This window comes from Tenrec ecaudatus, chromosome 5, assembly GCF_050624435.1.
Source record: "Tenrec ecaudatus isolate mTenEca1 chromosome 5, mTenEca1.hap1, whole genome shotgun sequence".
Taxonomy (NCBI): Eukaryota; Metazoa; Chordata; class Mammalia; order Afrosoricida; family Tenrecidae; genus Tenrec; species Tenrec ecaudatus.
In genome coordinates this window covers 147,567,006-147,582,768 of record NC_134534.1, presented here as the reverse complement: position 1 = coordinate 147,582,768, position 15,763 = coordinate 147,567,006, and the positions used below count along the sequence as shown (strand labels likewise).

The following is a 15,763-nucleotide window of genomic DNA, read 5'->3' as shown; positions in this document are numbered from 1 at the left end:
GTGTGAAGAAGGACATGATGTATATGGTTGTTACATAATCTGTTGTCAACCTGAGACTTAAGAGTGAAAGGGTGGAGTTTGGCCTGTCAGTCATGTCAGAGCTTGATGACCTCATTTGGAGCCACTAAGGAGATAAATAGCTTGCTGGAGGCCGGACACTCACTCATTCCCTGCAAGACATTCCTGTTGACAAGCCACATGGAGTTATGCTGATGGCAGTCAGAGCCTTGGAGCTGGAGGAGCCATGTGGAGACCCACGCCAATGCCAAGATGCGTCCACCACCATGGGATCCAAAAGACTTTCCACCCACTGGCCTGTGATCTTCTTGAGCTCGGCATCATTGCATGTGTTGTGTGAGTCTGAAGAGGACTTTACAGACTGGTACGGGACATATGGGCTAATATCAGACTTATAGATTTGATCTGGACTGGGCTGGGATGTTTTCTTAATATAAAATTACTCTTTATAAAAAACTCTTTCCTATACACATATGAGTGTCTCTGAATTTGTTTCTCTGGTCTACCCAGACTAACACAATGTAGAAGAGGTGAAATTAAAAAAAAGGGAGATGCTGTCAGCCATCCAAATAGATGAGTTTGAAAAATGTTTCCAAGAATGGAATCGCAGGTTTGACCAATGTATTCCGTGTAAAGGAGAGTACTTTGAAGGTGATCGGTTGTTTTGTAAAAATAAATAAATAAAAATTGAAATACATAGCTCTGAAAAAAAATTCCATTTTTTGTGGGGGGCGCCCCCTTGTATATTCTCAAGGTGGTGAGAAAAAGGAAATTAGGTGAGAAAAAGGAAATTAGTTCCCTGATCACCATGCATCAGAATTGAATAAATAACTGCTTTTGGCTTTAGTTTTATCCAAGATCTGGAACTTAAGAAGCAAGCAGTTCAGAAATGGCATTGGGTACTATCTCTCTCCAGAAGAGCAGGAAAGTGATAGGCTAACATTGAGATAATATATGGTCTACTCCAGCCAAACATCACAGAAAACATTGCAGCCCCACCCCATGTCAACAAAGCTGAGTGAGGAGCTAGGACTTTTACCCCGTCCAGGCGATAGCAAGGTGATCCAATGCCCTAGGTGGAGTGGTGTTCTTACAACCCCAGGAAAGAGGTGGTGTTTTCATCTCTGCGGGGTAGTGACAAGACCTGCCTTCCCTGTAGTGTCAGTGGAAGCCAGATGTAGGCAAGACTCTCAGCCATGCTCATCAGTCACAAGGACCCCTCCCACTTCAGGTGTCAACCTAGACTTCACGCTTACCTGGAAGTAACTTGGGGAAACAACTCTCCCGTCCTCCCTCCACCCACACACAACCTTTCCTTGTCAGAGTGGTGTCAGGAAAAACAGCCAGCTAAAACAGAAAATTATTTAAATCAGAGTTCAGAGTCTCATAAAACAATACTCGAAATGTGCACATGTCAGTCAATGATCATGTAAAAACCTGGAAGATCTCACTTGGAATGAACAAGGCAATTAATCGATGCCAATGCCAAGATACCAGGGATGTTTGAATCTGATGACAAAGATGTTAAAGTAGCCATCATAAGAATGCTTCAGTGAACAATATGAACACCCATCCGACAAACAAAATTAAAAATCTTGGTAAAGAAATAGATGATGGAAAAAGAACCAAATGGTATTTTTATCTGAATATGAAATAACTCAAACAAAGAACTCAATGGACAAACTCAGAATGGAAATGAGAGAGAGAAGAACAAAATCGCCTATCTGAACAACAGAGGCTAAAAGCCTGAATTAAAAAAAAATCTAGCGTTCATGTCAAAAAGAGAGTCCTTGAAAGTGAGGAGAAAGATCATATGCCTTTCAGCCAAAATAGCCCTTTCTTTGCAAAAATAAGGGCTGAAAACTGAAAAATTAGGTAAAAGATATAAACTGACAGATTCAAGATGCATCACCATTAAGATTCTTAAGAACTAAAGACAGAGAACAATTCCTGAAAACAGCCAAAGAAAACCAACACTTCACTTATAAGAAAAAATAACAATTAGTATTATGTCAGTTTCTCATGAGAAATGATGGAAGTCAGAAGGCCATGGTATCATATTTTTCAGATACAGAAAGAATTTTCACTCTAGAATCCTCAGCAAAAGCATCTGTCAGAAATGAAGGAACATGAAGACATTCTCACATGAAGAACCTTTACAGGACGCATACACTAAACATTATAAAAGACTGATGAAATAAACCGAACAAGATACACACAAACGGAGAGATACATGGTGTTCAGAAATTGGAAAACCCCAAATCGTAAAGATGCGAATTCTCCTGAAAGTGATATACAGATATAATACTGACCCAAACCTAAGGCCCCTGAATTGTTCCTACTCACAGCAACCTCATATAGGGTTTCTGAGGCAGCAAATCTTTATTTAAAAAAAAAACAGTTTTATTGGCACTTAATCCGCACATCACATAATTCAATAGTTCAATCATATCAAGAATTGTACAATCATTACCACAATCAATTTCAGAACATCCTCCACTCACCCCCATATTAAATTGCCTTTAACATGGGTTATTAATGGAGCTTTGAATGGTGCTCCAAGAATTGGACATCTATCGGCACAAAATTGACCTTGACTTAAACTGCATGATTTATTAGAAAAAAAATAGCTCAAAATGAGCCAGAGACTGAAATATAAAATTCAAACCTACAAAACCCATAGAGGAATAGGCTCAAGAAAACATCCAGCACCCAGGGCGAGGGCACAGTTCTTAGGACTGACGTCCACCCTGGTCCGTTCGAGAGGAAAGCTGGCGAAGTGGGCCTTAGTGCAATCACAAACTTCTGCTCTGCAAAGATCCTGTTAGGAGGACGCAATGACAAGCTAGAGAGACACTTGCCAACCACATATCAAGAGAGGATTAGCTACCCGCAATTATGAGTCTCAGAATTCAATAATAAAATGACAAGTAATCCAATTACAAATTGAACAAAAGACATTTCCCTAAAGAATATACATATGGCAAATGAGCACACGAAAAGCGCATCAATATCATAAGCCATCAGGAAAATGAAAATCATACTGATCAGAATGGCTGAAATAATAAATAGTGACACCACCGATGCTGTTGGGGATGGGGAGAAACGAAATCACTCATGTACTGCTAGTAGGATATAAAACAGTTCATCCACTCTGGAAGAGTATGGCAGCTTCTTAAAATACGAAACAGCAATTACTCTATCACTTTTAATCTCAAATGGTTGATTATTCTAAGGTATGCATGCTTCCCTACCATTACTGTTCCCCTTATAGAGGGCTTATTAACAACCTGCAGTATGCAGATGATACAGCCTTGCTTGCTGAAAGCGAGGTGGACTTGCTGATGAAGATCAAGGATTGCAGGCTTTAATATGAATTATAACTTAATGTAACACAAGCTGGGCATTTATCCCTGAGGAAAAGCCTGTACACAAATGTCCATAGCAACGTGCTTTGTAACAGGCCCACATGGGAGCTAGCCTGGATGTCCTCCAGTGGTGAAGGATTAAGCATCCTGTGATATGTGCACATCATGGTATCCCACTCAGCTACTAAAAGCGACTGAAACAAGCAACAAACCCGGGGAATATGCAAAGACCTATGCAGAGTGTTTTGCAAAAGCCAGTCCCCCAAGGTTACCTACTGCACGATTTCACTCAGCGGACATTCTTGAAATGACAAGCTTATGGAAAGGGAGAAGAGGGAAGTGATTGCCAGGGATTGAGGAGGGGTCCGAGGGTGGCAGAAAGGTGAGGAGGGCAACCCAGTGGAAAGGTCCTCTCTCTTGAATGCATCGATGCCCACATCCTGGTCGTGATCATGAACTATCTGAACTACCATGTTTCAAAATGTGACCAATGGGCTGAGTATAGCGTGCACGGGCTCTGTCCGTCTTATTGCATGCCATGTGCTTCATATGCATGTAACTTATCTGGGCATCTTGTTAAAATGGTTCAGCAGGTCTGAGGGCGAGCCTGGGAGTTGGCACTTCTAACACGTTCCCAGGGGAGACCAACGCTGCTGGACTACAAACCTCAAGGCTCTCTAGACAGTGGATGCAGGGAGGTTGGCTTCCTAAGAATTGTACAATAATTTAAAAACATACAGTAGCACCCTGGGCCCTACGTTGGAAATTCTGATGCAGCAGGCCTGGGCTAGGGCTCAGGACGCCTTTGTATTTTAAAAATTTTTTATAACTCTCTTGGTGAATGTGGTGCCTCTTGCTCCCAGCTTCCTCTGCTTCCACTCTTTTGGCCCTAAGCACCAATAACGGAAGGCCACATTCTTGGCTTCCTGGCCAATATCTTCTTCGTCCAAAGTCTGAAGAAGTGAGGTCCCTGGGGCTTGGTCCTCTTCACCTGCCAATAGCCCTCCCTGTGGCCAACTAGCCTCCCCAGGGCGGCTTGTCCTTGCGTCAGTCCCACTAGAAGTTGGTGTCCTCTGCTGACTCTCCGGGCACAGGGGCTGCTCCTGTGCTCTGTGGATGAGCCCTCAGCCCAGGCTTATATCACCTCTTCCGTAGACGTCTGTGGCTGCTCCTGTCCCTCTCCTTCAGAGACCATTCACACTTTATAGAAGGTCTACATATCTGCTACACCATCGGTATCTTTTTATTTGATCTTGATCTTACTATATTTTCATTATACATATTTATGTACAAATTATATTTGAATGGATCTACTGTTTTTAGCTTACATTTATTTCAATGCCATGTATGAAAAACCAGTATCATTTGTCATCTACAATGTTCCATAAACAGATGACAGCAAAAGAATGCAATTAAATTCTACCCAGACACTGTTAGAAAGGCTCTGCTGTGTGAAAAAGCAAGATTAGCAAGTGTTAGATGCATGTAAAAGACCTATTAGCACCAAATTGGGATTCTCCTGGAGGTCAGCAAGAAAATTGAACTTGAATTGGCAACCAGGATGAATCAATATTATTTAATACCACGGCTGTGTGCCTCTTACAGTTACTTCTTATACAACCTAGAACACTCTCCCAAATCTCATCATACAATTATCTTTCTCCCACCTGTCTTTTTAAAAATTTAAATAATTTTATTGGGGGCTCATACAACTCTTATCACAATCCATACATATATCAATTGTGTAAAGCACACTTATACATTCGTTGCCCTCATCATTCTCAAAATTCACCTTCCGCTTGTGTTCCTGGAGTCAGCTCCTCATTTTCCTTTTTTCCCTCCCCCTCCCTTCCAACTTCCCCCTCCCTCATGAGCCCTTAATAATTTATAAATTATTATTTTATCTTATCTTAACACTGCCTGGCATCTCTCTTTATTCACTTTCCTTTTGCCCATTCCCCAGAGAGGAGGTTATATGTAGATTCCCGAGAGTGGTTCCCCCTTTCTACACCCCCTTCCCTCCCAATATCACCACTCTTACCCTTAGTCCTGAGGGGTTCATCTGTCCTAGATTCCCTGTGTTTCCAGATCCCATCTGTACCGCTGTGCATCCTCTCGTCTAACCAGGTTTGCAAGGTAGAATTGGGATCATGATAGTTGGGGGGAGGAAGCGTTTAAGAACTAGAGGAAGGTTGTAAGTTTCATTATTGCTACACTGAACCCTGAGTGACTCATCTCCTCCCCACTACCCCTCTGCAAGTGATGTCCAGTTGTCTACAGATGGGCACTGGGTCCCCATCATGCGCTCCCCTCATTCACAAAGATATGATTCCCCTCCCCTGCCCCCGCCTTTGGTGCTTGATGCTGCTACCTGTCTTTAAGAGAAAGTTTAGATTTCCTTCAGCTGCTGGCATGAAACTTCCTTCATGTTTTGACCCATGAAAGGAAGGTAAACATTGACACTCTTCTATTCATCCTACAAAACCCACCTTGAAAGCTCCTTCCTGTTTAAGGCTAGTCTTTACACATTAGTTATGTCTATCCATTTCTTTCTCTGGTTCCCACAACAATGCTTCCATATATCTATTAAGGCACATATAACTTCGCGTTTTACTAAATGAATGAATGAGTGAATGAATTCAGCTATCCTTCACTCGGACTTTGGCGTTTACAAGGGCAGTGATTCTCGCGCCCAGCACAGTGGTTCTCAAACTTGAAAGCCTATTGGACTGACTTGGAGAGCTTTTGAATCCTACTGATACCTGGATTCCATCCTCAGAGATTCATCTGCTTTGAAGGGTCTGAGATGTATCCTGGATATCATATTTTTAAACACTCTTCAGATGGTTCCAATGTGTGCCTAAGATAGGGAACCACTGTCAACCTGAAGCGGAGTGGGAAGAAAGGTTGAGTAAGTGATGATGAATGAGGAAGCAGATAAGTCTTGCCTTTTACCACCACAATTTGACGCAACCTGGCATGACCATTTTCAGAGTTTCATGTGATGCTAATGCGTTACTATATTCAAGAACTATTAATTAAGTAATCTCATAGTACCTGGTGCATTGCTAGGCCAAGCTGCTGGAGACGGAAACATGAGGAAGAGGGCTTCTCCCGTCAGTCCAGTGCAGCGCAGGAAAGCTGCGGCTGTGAGCTAGTTCATCCAAGACCTTTCTGTCATCCTGGGAAGTGAACCAATCCCAACAGCAGTGATCGCCTCAAAGACGGAGCGCAGGTCTTACTTCTGGCTGCTTCCTCTGGCAAGGCTGTCGCAGGACTGGCGCTCTTCACCGGGTGCCAGTCGAAACTCAAAAGAAAGTGGTTTCCCTTCCATCTCTGCAAGCACCGCCCCCGTGAGAAAAAGGGAGCTTGTCAAGTGAGAGAGCAAAGTCTGGGGCTGCTCAAATCACAAGTTTCCCGAAGGTCCAATCCTGGGCAGGCAGGCAGGCAAGCAGGCAGGCAGGCAGGCAGAGATCAAAGCTTCCTTCTGGGTGTGTATTTACATAAAGGAAAACGAATGCCTCAGGATATGGTTAACATCTTAATTACCCCTATGTTCAGGGGATTTCCTTCCCGGCTGCTGCTCAGACCAGCTTTAAAACTACACTCTAGACAAATGTAGCAACGATGAAAAATACAACTTTCCTCTAGTTCCTAAATTTTCCCTCCCCCACCCCCACTATCATGATCCCAATTTTACCTTACAAGTCTGGATAGACCAGAGGATGTACACTGGTACAGATAGGAACTGGAAACACAGGGAATCCAGGACGCACGATCCCTTTAGGACCAGTGGTGTGAGTAGCGATACCAGGAGGGTGGAGGGAGGGTAGGTGGAAAGGGGGAACCGATTACAAGGATCTACATGTGACCTCCTCCCTGGGTGAAGGGAGACGTCGGACAGGGCAAGATATGACAAAATAATAATTTATAAATTATCAAAGGTTCATGAGGGAGAGGGAAGCAGGGAGGGAGGGGTAAAAATGAGGACCTGATGCCAGGGGCTTAAGTGGAGAGCAAATGTTTTGAGAATGAGGAGGGCAATGAATGTACAAATGTGCTTTACACAATTGATGTATGTATGGATTGTGATGAGTTGTATGAGTCCCTAATAAAACGATTAAAAAAAAAAGAAAGCGCGCAAAGAGAACACCCATTTGTGTTACCATCGTCGCGGCAGCGCAGGTGCTCGCACCTTCTCCTTGCAACTATGGAAACAACTCCTGACTGGCTTCTTACTGCTCCTGGCTTCAGTTCCCTCCACCCATCCTATACACCAGCGGTTCTCCACCTTCCTCCTGCCACGGCCCTTTAACACAGTTCCTCCTGTGGTGGTGACCCCCAACCATAACATTATTTTCATTGCTACTTCATAACTGTCATTTTGCTGCCATTATGAATTGTATGTAAATATTTGATATGCAGGATATACATTCATTGTTACAAATGGAACATAAGTAAACATAGTTAAACCATAGTGATTAATCACAAAACAATATGCAAGTATATATTGTGCAATATTTATGCATTTTCCAATGGTCTTAGGCGACCCCTGTGAAAGGGTTGTTCGCCCCCCAAAGAGGTCACAACCCACAGGCTGAGAACCGCTGCTCTACACAGAAACCAGATGATCTCTCTAAAAGCACAAATCCTTTCAACGCTTTCAATCAAAACTCCTTAGCAGCTCCCCACTGCCCTTAGAATATAATTGCCCCCCCATCAAAACTGCATAATAAGAATAAAACTGGGCTGCCTTGTATCCAGTCTATATCTACTATCAAAATCCAAAGAAGCAGAATCACCATTTTCAGGAGAAGAAAAAGGGAAATGTCTTAGCTCCAAGGGCTTGGAAAGAGACAAATACCCTGAAGGCCTCTTCTCTCTCTTCTAAGACCCCACAGGGTCACCTACGTTGGCAATGGGTTCTCCTCAGATGGTTTCCTCCTTCTCAAAAACTTTAGCTTGAATTGGCTCCCCACTTTCTCTCCCTTTCTTTCTCTCACTTACTCTTGAATTTTTCTGATCTCCTGGAGGGTGCGATGTCATCTGGAATTTAAATTGGCTTCTCCAATGCCTTCATTATTCTAACCAGCTTAGAAAACGTCCAGGAAACAAGCAGTCAAACAGAGTGACACTGAGGGAGACCTGTAAGACCGAATTCCCCTCCACTGCCTTCCAGTTGAATCCAAAGCACAATGATCAGGTTCCCAATCATAAGGTTTCCAAAGTTATAAATCTTGGGGGAGGGGGGGAATTTAAAGATGGCAACATCTTTAAATCTTCTTCACTCATATGAAGAACACCACATCACGATTGGAGGAAGACTGATGAGCAACCTGCAATATGCAAATAATGCAACCTTGCTTACTGAAAGTGGGGGGGACTTGAAGCACTTGCTGATGAAGATCAGAGACCTCCGCCTTCAGTGTGGTTTACAACTCACTGTAAAGAAAACCAAAACCCTCCCAACTGGACCAATAGGTGACATTATGATAGATGGAGAAAGATTGAAGTTGTCCAGGATTTCATCTGGGTTGGATCCACAATCATCGCTCATGGAAGCAGCACTCAAATGACACATTGCGGTGGGTGAATCTGCTGCACAAGACCCCCCTAAAGTGTTGAAAAGCAAGGATGTTCCTGAGGACTAAAGGGCCCTTGACCCAAATCATGGTGTTTTCAATCGATTCACACGCATATGACAGTTGGACATTGAATAAGATTGAAGAAGAATCGAGTCTTTTGAATTACGGTGCTGACAAAGAATATTGAAAGTACATGGACTGCTAAGAAAACAAATGGGTCTTGGACGAAATACAGCCAGACTGCTTATTCGAAGCGAAGATGAAGAGACTTTGTCTTATGGATTACGGACATGTTGGCAGGAGAGACTAGGCTCTGGAAAAGGACATGAAGTTTGGTAAAGTAGAGGGGCAGCAAAAAAAACCCAACCAACCAGACCCTCATCAAGATGGATGGACCCAGTGGATGCAATGATGGGCTGGACCATACCAACTGTTCGTTCTGTTGCTCCTAGGGTTGGGATGAGCCAAAACTGATAGCACCTAACCACAAAAATAAACTGTTAGGGAAGCAGACAGCCTCATCTTTCTCCCAAGGAACAGCCAGAGACTGCAGGTAGCAGTCGATGCTTCACCCATAGGGCCACCTGTATGCTATGTTAATCCTATGTTACTAGGTGCTATCACACAGGGACCTTTTCTATATGGTTCTAAGGTATTAGGAAGCCTCTTCTGATACTTCATCTTCTCTAAACAGGTAAGTGGTGTCTTGGGCTGCGAGTGCAAGGTGGGCCACTGGACCCCATCAGTTGCTCTGCAGGAGGAAGATTAGACTGTCTCCTCCTGTGAAGACTTACAGCTTCCCAAACCCACTGGGGCTGTTGTGCCCCGTGCAGGAGGCTCGCCATGAGTTCGAATCCTGCTCTTTCACACTCCATACCTTTGCAAACACTGCTCTCTCAACCAAGGGCACCTTTCCATTCTGCATCCCTCTCACCCTCATGAGACCGCAATGAATTCTTCATAACGCAGTCCGGATGCCACTGCCTTGATAGAATTCTTCAGTTCCACCAGACAATCTCTGCTAAAGGCTTCCTGAACTTTGTACAGATCTCTCTTATCATCTTTATCAAGTTGGACTGCAATTCCTTCCTGACTGATCAGACTCTTTCTAGGCTATGGATGCCAAAGTGAGCTGTGTTTTCCACCCCAAGACCCAGGGGGTACTCGATAGTTCCTGAATGTTCCAGAAATATGCACCAGAGTTGACAGTTCCCTCTCCTCCTCTCCCCGCTCATTCCATGGGAGGCCGGTTTCACATCTGAATTTGTGAGATCGATCCTGCCACTTACATGGCTGTTTGCACATATCCTCCCTTATCTGGCCAGGTTCTCCAAAGGAGGGTCTGCCCCTCCCTGTGATGCCAGCGAGTCAGCAAGCAAAGGAGCTAGAGGCAGCCCAACAATTCGGCAAGAACATGAAGCAAAAGGCAATCTCTCCAGACAGAAGCAGCACAATTTCTGTGTCTTTTCAGATGTCATTAGCTAATATACAGAAAACCTTAAGCAATCCACAAGAAACCCAGGAAAGCTAATCAAGGAGTTCAGCAAGCTGACAGAATACAAGATCAATACAGAAAATTCCGGATACACTAGAAATAAACAATCCAAAAGTGAAAGTAAGAGAACAGTTTCACTTACAATAATCTTGAAAAGAGTAAAATATTTGGGATTAGCTATAACAAAAGACTAAAATTTGTACATTAAAAACTATAGAATGTTACTGAAAGAAATAAAGAAAAACTAAGTGGAAAACATTTCTGTTTATGGATTGGAACAACACTGTTAAGAAGACCATCCCAGAGCATGTATACAGGTACAGAGAAGAGCTGGAAACACAGGGAGCCCAGGACAAATAACCCCCTCAGGACCAATAATGAGAGTAGTGATACCAGAAGGGGAAGGGAAAGTGGGGGTAGAAAAGGGGAACTGATCACAATGATCTACATCTAACCCCCTCCTGGGAGACAGACAACAGAAAAAAATGGGGGAAGGGAGACACTGGTTAGTGTAAAGCATGAAAAATAATAATAATATATTAATTATCAAGGGTTCATGATGGAGTGAGGGTGGGGGAGGGAGAAAATGAGGAACTGATACCAAGGGCTCAAGTAGAAAGCAAGTGTTTTGAGAACGATGATGGCAACAAATGTACAAATGTGCTTGACACAATGGATGGATGGATGGCTTGTGATAACAGCTGCATGACCCCCCAATAAAATGATTAAAAAGAAGAAGATAATCATCCCTAAATTTATCTACAAATTAAATACAATCTCTTTTAAAATTCCAACTGCCTTTTTGCCTCCAATTTTTGTAGAAACTGATAAATGGAGGAACAAAGTAGAAGACTCACGTTCCAATTTCAACCTACTACTACAAAGCTGAAGTGTATGTGCTACTGGTATAAGGGCAGATGTATAGATGAATAATGGAGAATTGAGAGTCCAGAAATAAACACATCCATCTATGATTAACTGATTTTCATCAAGCAAATTAAATATAACTTAGTGGAAAAAGCAATCTTTTCAACAAATGGCACGGAGACAAATGCATATCTACATACATAAGAAACATTTGGATCCCTATTTCACACCATGTGCAAAAATTAAGTGAAAATAGATTGAAGACTTTATGTAAAAGCTCAACCTATAAAACTTGTAGAAGACAACATAGAAGTAAAGCTTTATGATCTTGGATTAGATAAAATGGATAGTTTCCCTATTCTATGGAAAGGCAAAACTGACTAGATTCCTATGAATAACACCCACAGCAGAAGCAACTAAAGGAAAAATAATTTGAAGATTAACAACTTTTGTGCATAAAAGGACACCATCAAGAAAGTTAAAAGCCAACTCAGTAAACAGGAGCATATATTTGCCAAGTCTTGTCTGCTCAGGGTCAAGTAATCTAGGGTCAATGTGAAATGGAATCAACTGGCAGTAGCTTTGGTTTGGACCTTTTTATCTGAGTTATATAAAGAATTCTTAGAACTCGACATTAAAAAGGCAACAAGCCAATTTATAAAAATTAGCTAAGGATTTGATTAGTCATTCTTCCAAAGAAGATATGCAAATAGTCAGTAAACACAGAAGAAGATGCTTAGTCATTAGGGAAATGCAAATCAAAGCCACAGTGAGGTACCACATCATACCTCACGAAGATGATCAACATCAGAAAGAGATAATAACCAGAGTCCTTTGCATGACATGTCCAGAAAAGGCAAATCCACAGGGACAGAAAGGGGCTGGAGGGCAGGTGGAATACAGAGAGACCGTGAGCAGGTATTAGGCTTCTTAATGGCTGATAAGAATATTCTGGAATTAGCTATTGATGGTGGTTGCACAATGTGAACCATTTTTTCTTATGTAAATTATTTTGTTGTTGTTGTTTTTTTCTCAAAAGCAAAAAGAAAACGAGAGAGGAGGGAGAACACAAGGCTCCCTGCTGTATCTCCTCTGGGTATGAACCCAGACGTCTTTGTATCTCTCTGATCCTCAGTTTGACTTCTTACAGAATGGGGCTAAGACTAGTACGCTATCTCACCAGGTTGTTGCAGAGACGAAGTGGTTGACTATCTGCTCACCGGTGGTGGTCAGTGAAGGACACGATTAAAGGTAATTCATGTCTGCTGGAAATCTTATGTAAATTTCCTCCTGGCGCTCCTCCCCTTAGAATCACTCTCTGCAGCCTCTGAATGCATAGCTCTTTATCAAATCGCCACTTCTGGCAATCAGGCACAACTGTTTAGTTACCTCTTCTCTGCTCACCAATAAACTCAGACCACCCGCCTCATCTTCCTATCACCTTCTCCCTGGTGGTCACTGGAGAGTCCCCTCTGTCCGCTGGCCCCAGTCCACCTTTCCTATGAGATGACTGCGTTCTCCTTCTGTCCGGCGCTCTTGTACCAACACTAGGACAACCAGCTAAAGCTGCCTGCCCTCCCCCTGCCTCTTTGCCGGGCAGTGCCCTTTGTCTGGGGTGCCTCTCTCCCACTTTCTGCTAAGATCTCATAGTTACATTGATTGAGACAAAGAACCAGACTTGCATTATCTCACTGAATCCTCTAGATAGAATGAGATAGGAATTGTTATTACCACCCATAATTTTCATATGAGTCTCTGGAAGCTGCATCCCTTGCTCCAGCTCACCCAGTAAGATGACCAGCTGGGCTCTGAAGCAAGGCCTGCCTGACTCTAATACCCAAATTCTTAACCTACAAGATGAGAAGGGAACAGATTGGACAGCTCTCACACCATCTCCACCCCTCCTACCCCCCACCGGCTAGATAGATCTCTTCCCTCTCTCAGGCCAAACTCCAGGCACTCAATCAGTCTGTCCATGTGGCATTTAGCACTGGCCCTGTGCTGTGGCCATTCGCGCAGAGCTCACCGGGCGGGAGCTCCCTGGGAGCAGGAACGATACTTCATCAGCTTTCAGCCTGCTGTGCTCAGGAGGCAGGACTTCTAGCAAGATGAAATGGGTGATGGCTGAAGGAGTTACCGAGCAGAAAAAATAGCTGTTTTCTTCTGCCTGCAGGGACAGCATATATTGGGGCTGTCCCCAGACTTCAGGGGGTGCTATCCCAGAGAGGAGCACACTATTCAGAGCAGGGGGCTCATGCGCTCACCTTTTTAAGCAACACACCTGGCCCCATAGTAGATGCTCAGTAAATATTCGGATGAATTCGTTGTGTGACTTTGAGTCCCTCTCCCAACTACGCGGGGTCTCTGCTGTCAATCATGGGAATTGTACTGATTAGAGGTTTTCAAACACACCCCCTTCCCCTGTCCCAGTAGCACAACTACTAGTTCATGTTTTATACAAAACAAATTAAAAAAAAAACCAGATTGCTCTAGTTGGCGTGGACAAGTGTGGGACCTGGAGTCCCATCTACTTGACTCTTCTCCCCTCTTTGTCCTCTCAGCACCATTTGAAAACAACAAAGCTAGACAAATCCAGACAACTCTTTAAGGGATTGACTCTGAAATGGGAAAATCCTTTCTGACGTATCTGGACAGTTATCGAGTGGCTGATGTGCGTGAGGTGGAGCCCTGGTGGTGGAGTGGTTACACAGTGGGCTGTGAGCTTCAAGGCCAGCAGTTCAAAACTACCTGCCCCTCCCATCAAGAGGTACAGTCTTGGAAACTCACGAGGACAGTTCTACCCTGTCCCATAGGGTCACGGTGAGTCGGCAGTGAGAATGTGAATGAAAAAGGAGACTCTCAATGAGGTGGATTGACACGGTGGCTGCAACAGTGGGTTGAAAAGCGAGGACCCTAGTGAGGCTGGTGCGGAACGGGGCGGTGATCCTGGCGGTTGGACATGGGATTGTCAGTCGTCAGAGCCCACTCTGGCACCTAACTCTGCGAGGGAACGTGACTGGAGGCCCGGCGGTGCAATGGTCAAAGTGCTCGGCCCTTCACCTCTCAGCCAGACCTTGGGAGAAAAGACCTGGTCATCTGCTTTTGTCAACATCAAGGGAACAGTTCTGTCCATCTGATGGGGTTGGCACACCATGACTACAAGGTGCTGGAAGGCCCTTGGGTGGCGAGAACGGTGTATATTTGACTATTAACTAGGTTCAAGCCAACCTAGTTGCACTGCAGAGGAAAGGCCTGGCAGTCTGCTTTTGTAAAGCTTTTAGCTGCCCCGCAAAACCCTATGAAGCAGTTCTACTCTGTTACCTATCCCCGGGGTGATCTGGAGTTGGAACCGGCTCGATGGTGACAGGTTTTTATTTTGTGTGCTTGGTTGCTGGGGCAAGGAGAGGCATCTCAACTAGAAGAGGAGAGAAGGGTTATCTCCCATAGAGGGTGGATGCATCCCGCGGCTCCGAACCCCACTGGGCAGAGGATTCCACCTCTTCTCTCTTCTGTCTCCACATCGGTAGGAGTCTGCCCCGGTGGTAGAGCATGCCACAGCTCTTAGATCACAGTGTCCACCCTGCCTGCCATTCTGCCACCTTCTTCCTAAATGAGCACTTTTGTGAGTCCCAATGTTCTCGATTGCTTTTCCTTCGTCTTGTTTTCCAGAACGCACGAAATGTCTCCACTGGTTGGAAGCGATTTAAACACAGGAGTGCAGTGAGGAGGAAGGAGGAGGCTGGGCAAACGGATGAGTGACAGATTGATCGCATTTCAGTTAAAATTCCACCAAACACCTGGGATTTGTAATCACCCAAGAACCGTTAGCTTCGTAAGAAAACACAAAGACTAGGAAATGGAAGACAATCACCTTTTCCCCAAGTTGTTGCCAAGAGAACTTTTCCCAATCCAGGGAAGTTGGGACTGTGCACAGACTGCCTGCTTTGATTTCTTGTGCTGGTCCAATCCGGATCCCCCACCCTCACCCCATCACCTTCCTCCTGCTGCTTTGTGACTCACTCAGTTCCTCAGAAGTAGGGGGCTTGGGGTAGAATTTTCACATTCCTTGTAGGAGATCTGGGTTCGATTTCTGATCGACGCAGCCCATAAACAGCCACCACGCACCTGTCAGTAAAGGCTTGTTTATTGTTATGATGGTCTGAGAGGTTTCCGCAGTGATTTTTGACTTGGAAGAAAGGTCTGGCCACCTATATTCAAAAAATCAGCCAGTGAAAACCCCATAGGTCCCAATGGTTTAGAGCCACAGTCAATGATGGGGATGGCATGAGACGTGGCAGTGTTAGTCCCACGATGCCAAGGCAGCTAACAAGAACACCAGCCTAAGGGGTGGGTGTTCACAAGAGGTCTGTCCTGCACACGAGGACCTAGTGGAGTGCACCTTACTCAGCCTTCTCCCCATACAGTCAGGA

General features: G+C 44.2%; 1 protein-coding gene across 3 annotated transcripts in view; it reads right to left on the bottom strand.

The window, feature by feature from the left end:
* Nucleotides 1-15,763, bottom strand: part of HRH1 (histamine receptor H1) — a 129,866-nt gene that overhangs the window by 35,966 nt on the left and 78,137 nt on the right. Inside the window, exon 3 of one of the 3 annotated variants that reach the window (XM_075550026.1) lies at nucleotides 15,354-15,458. The exons of the other annotated variants lie outside the window; for them this stretch is intronic. The gene's annotated coding sequence lies outside the window, so the exon portion shown is untranslated. The remainder of the gene's footprint in view (nucleotides 1-15,353; nucleotides 15,459-15,763) is intronic. 3 annotated transcript variants of the gene reach the window in all.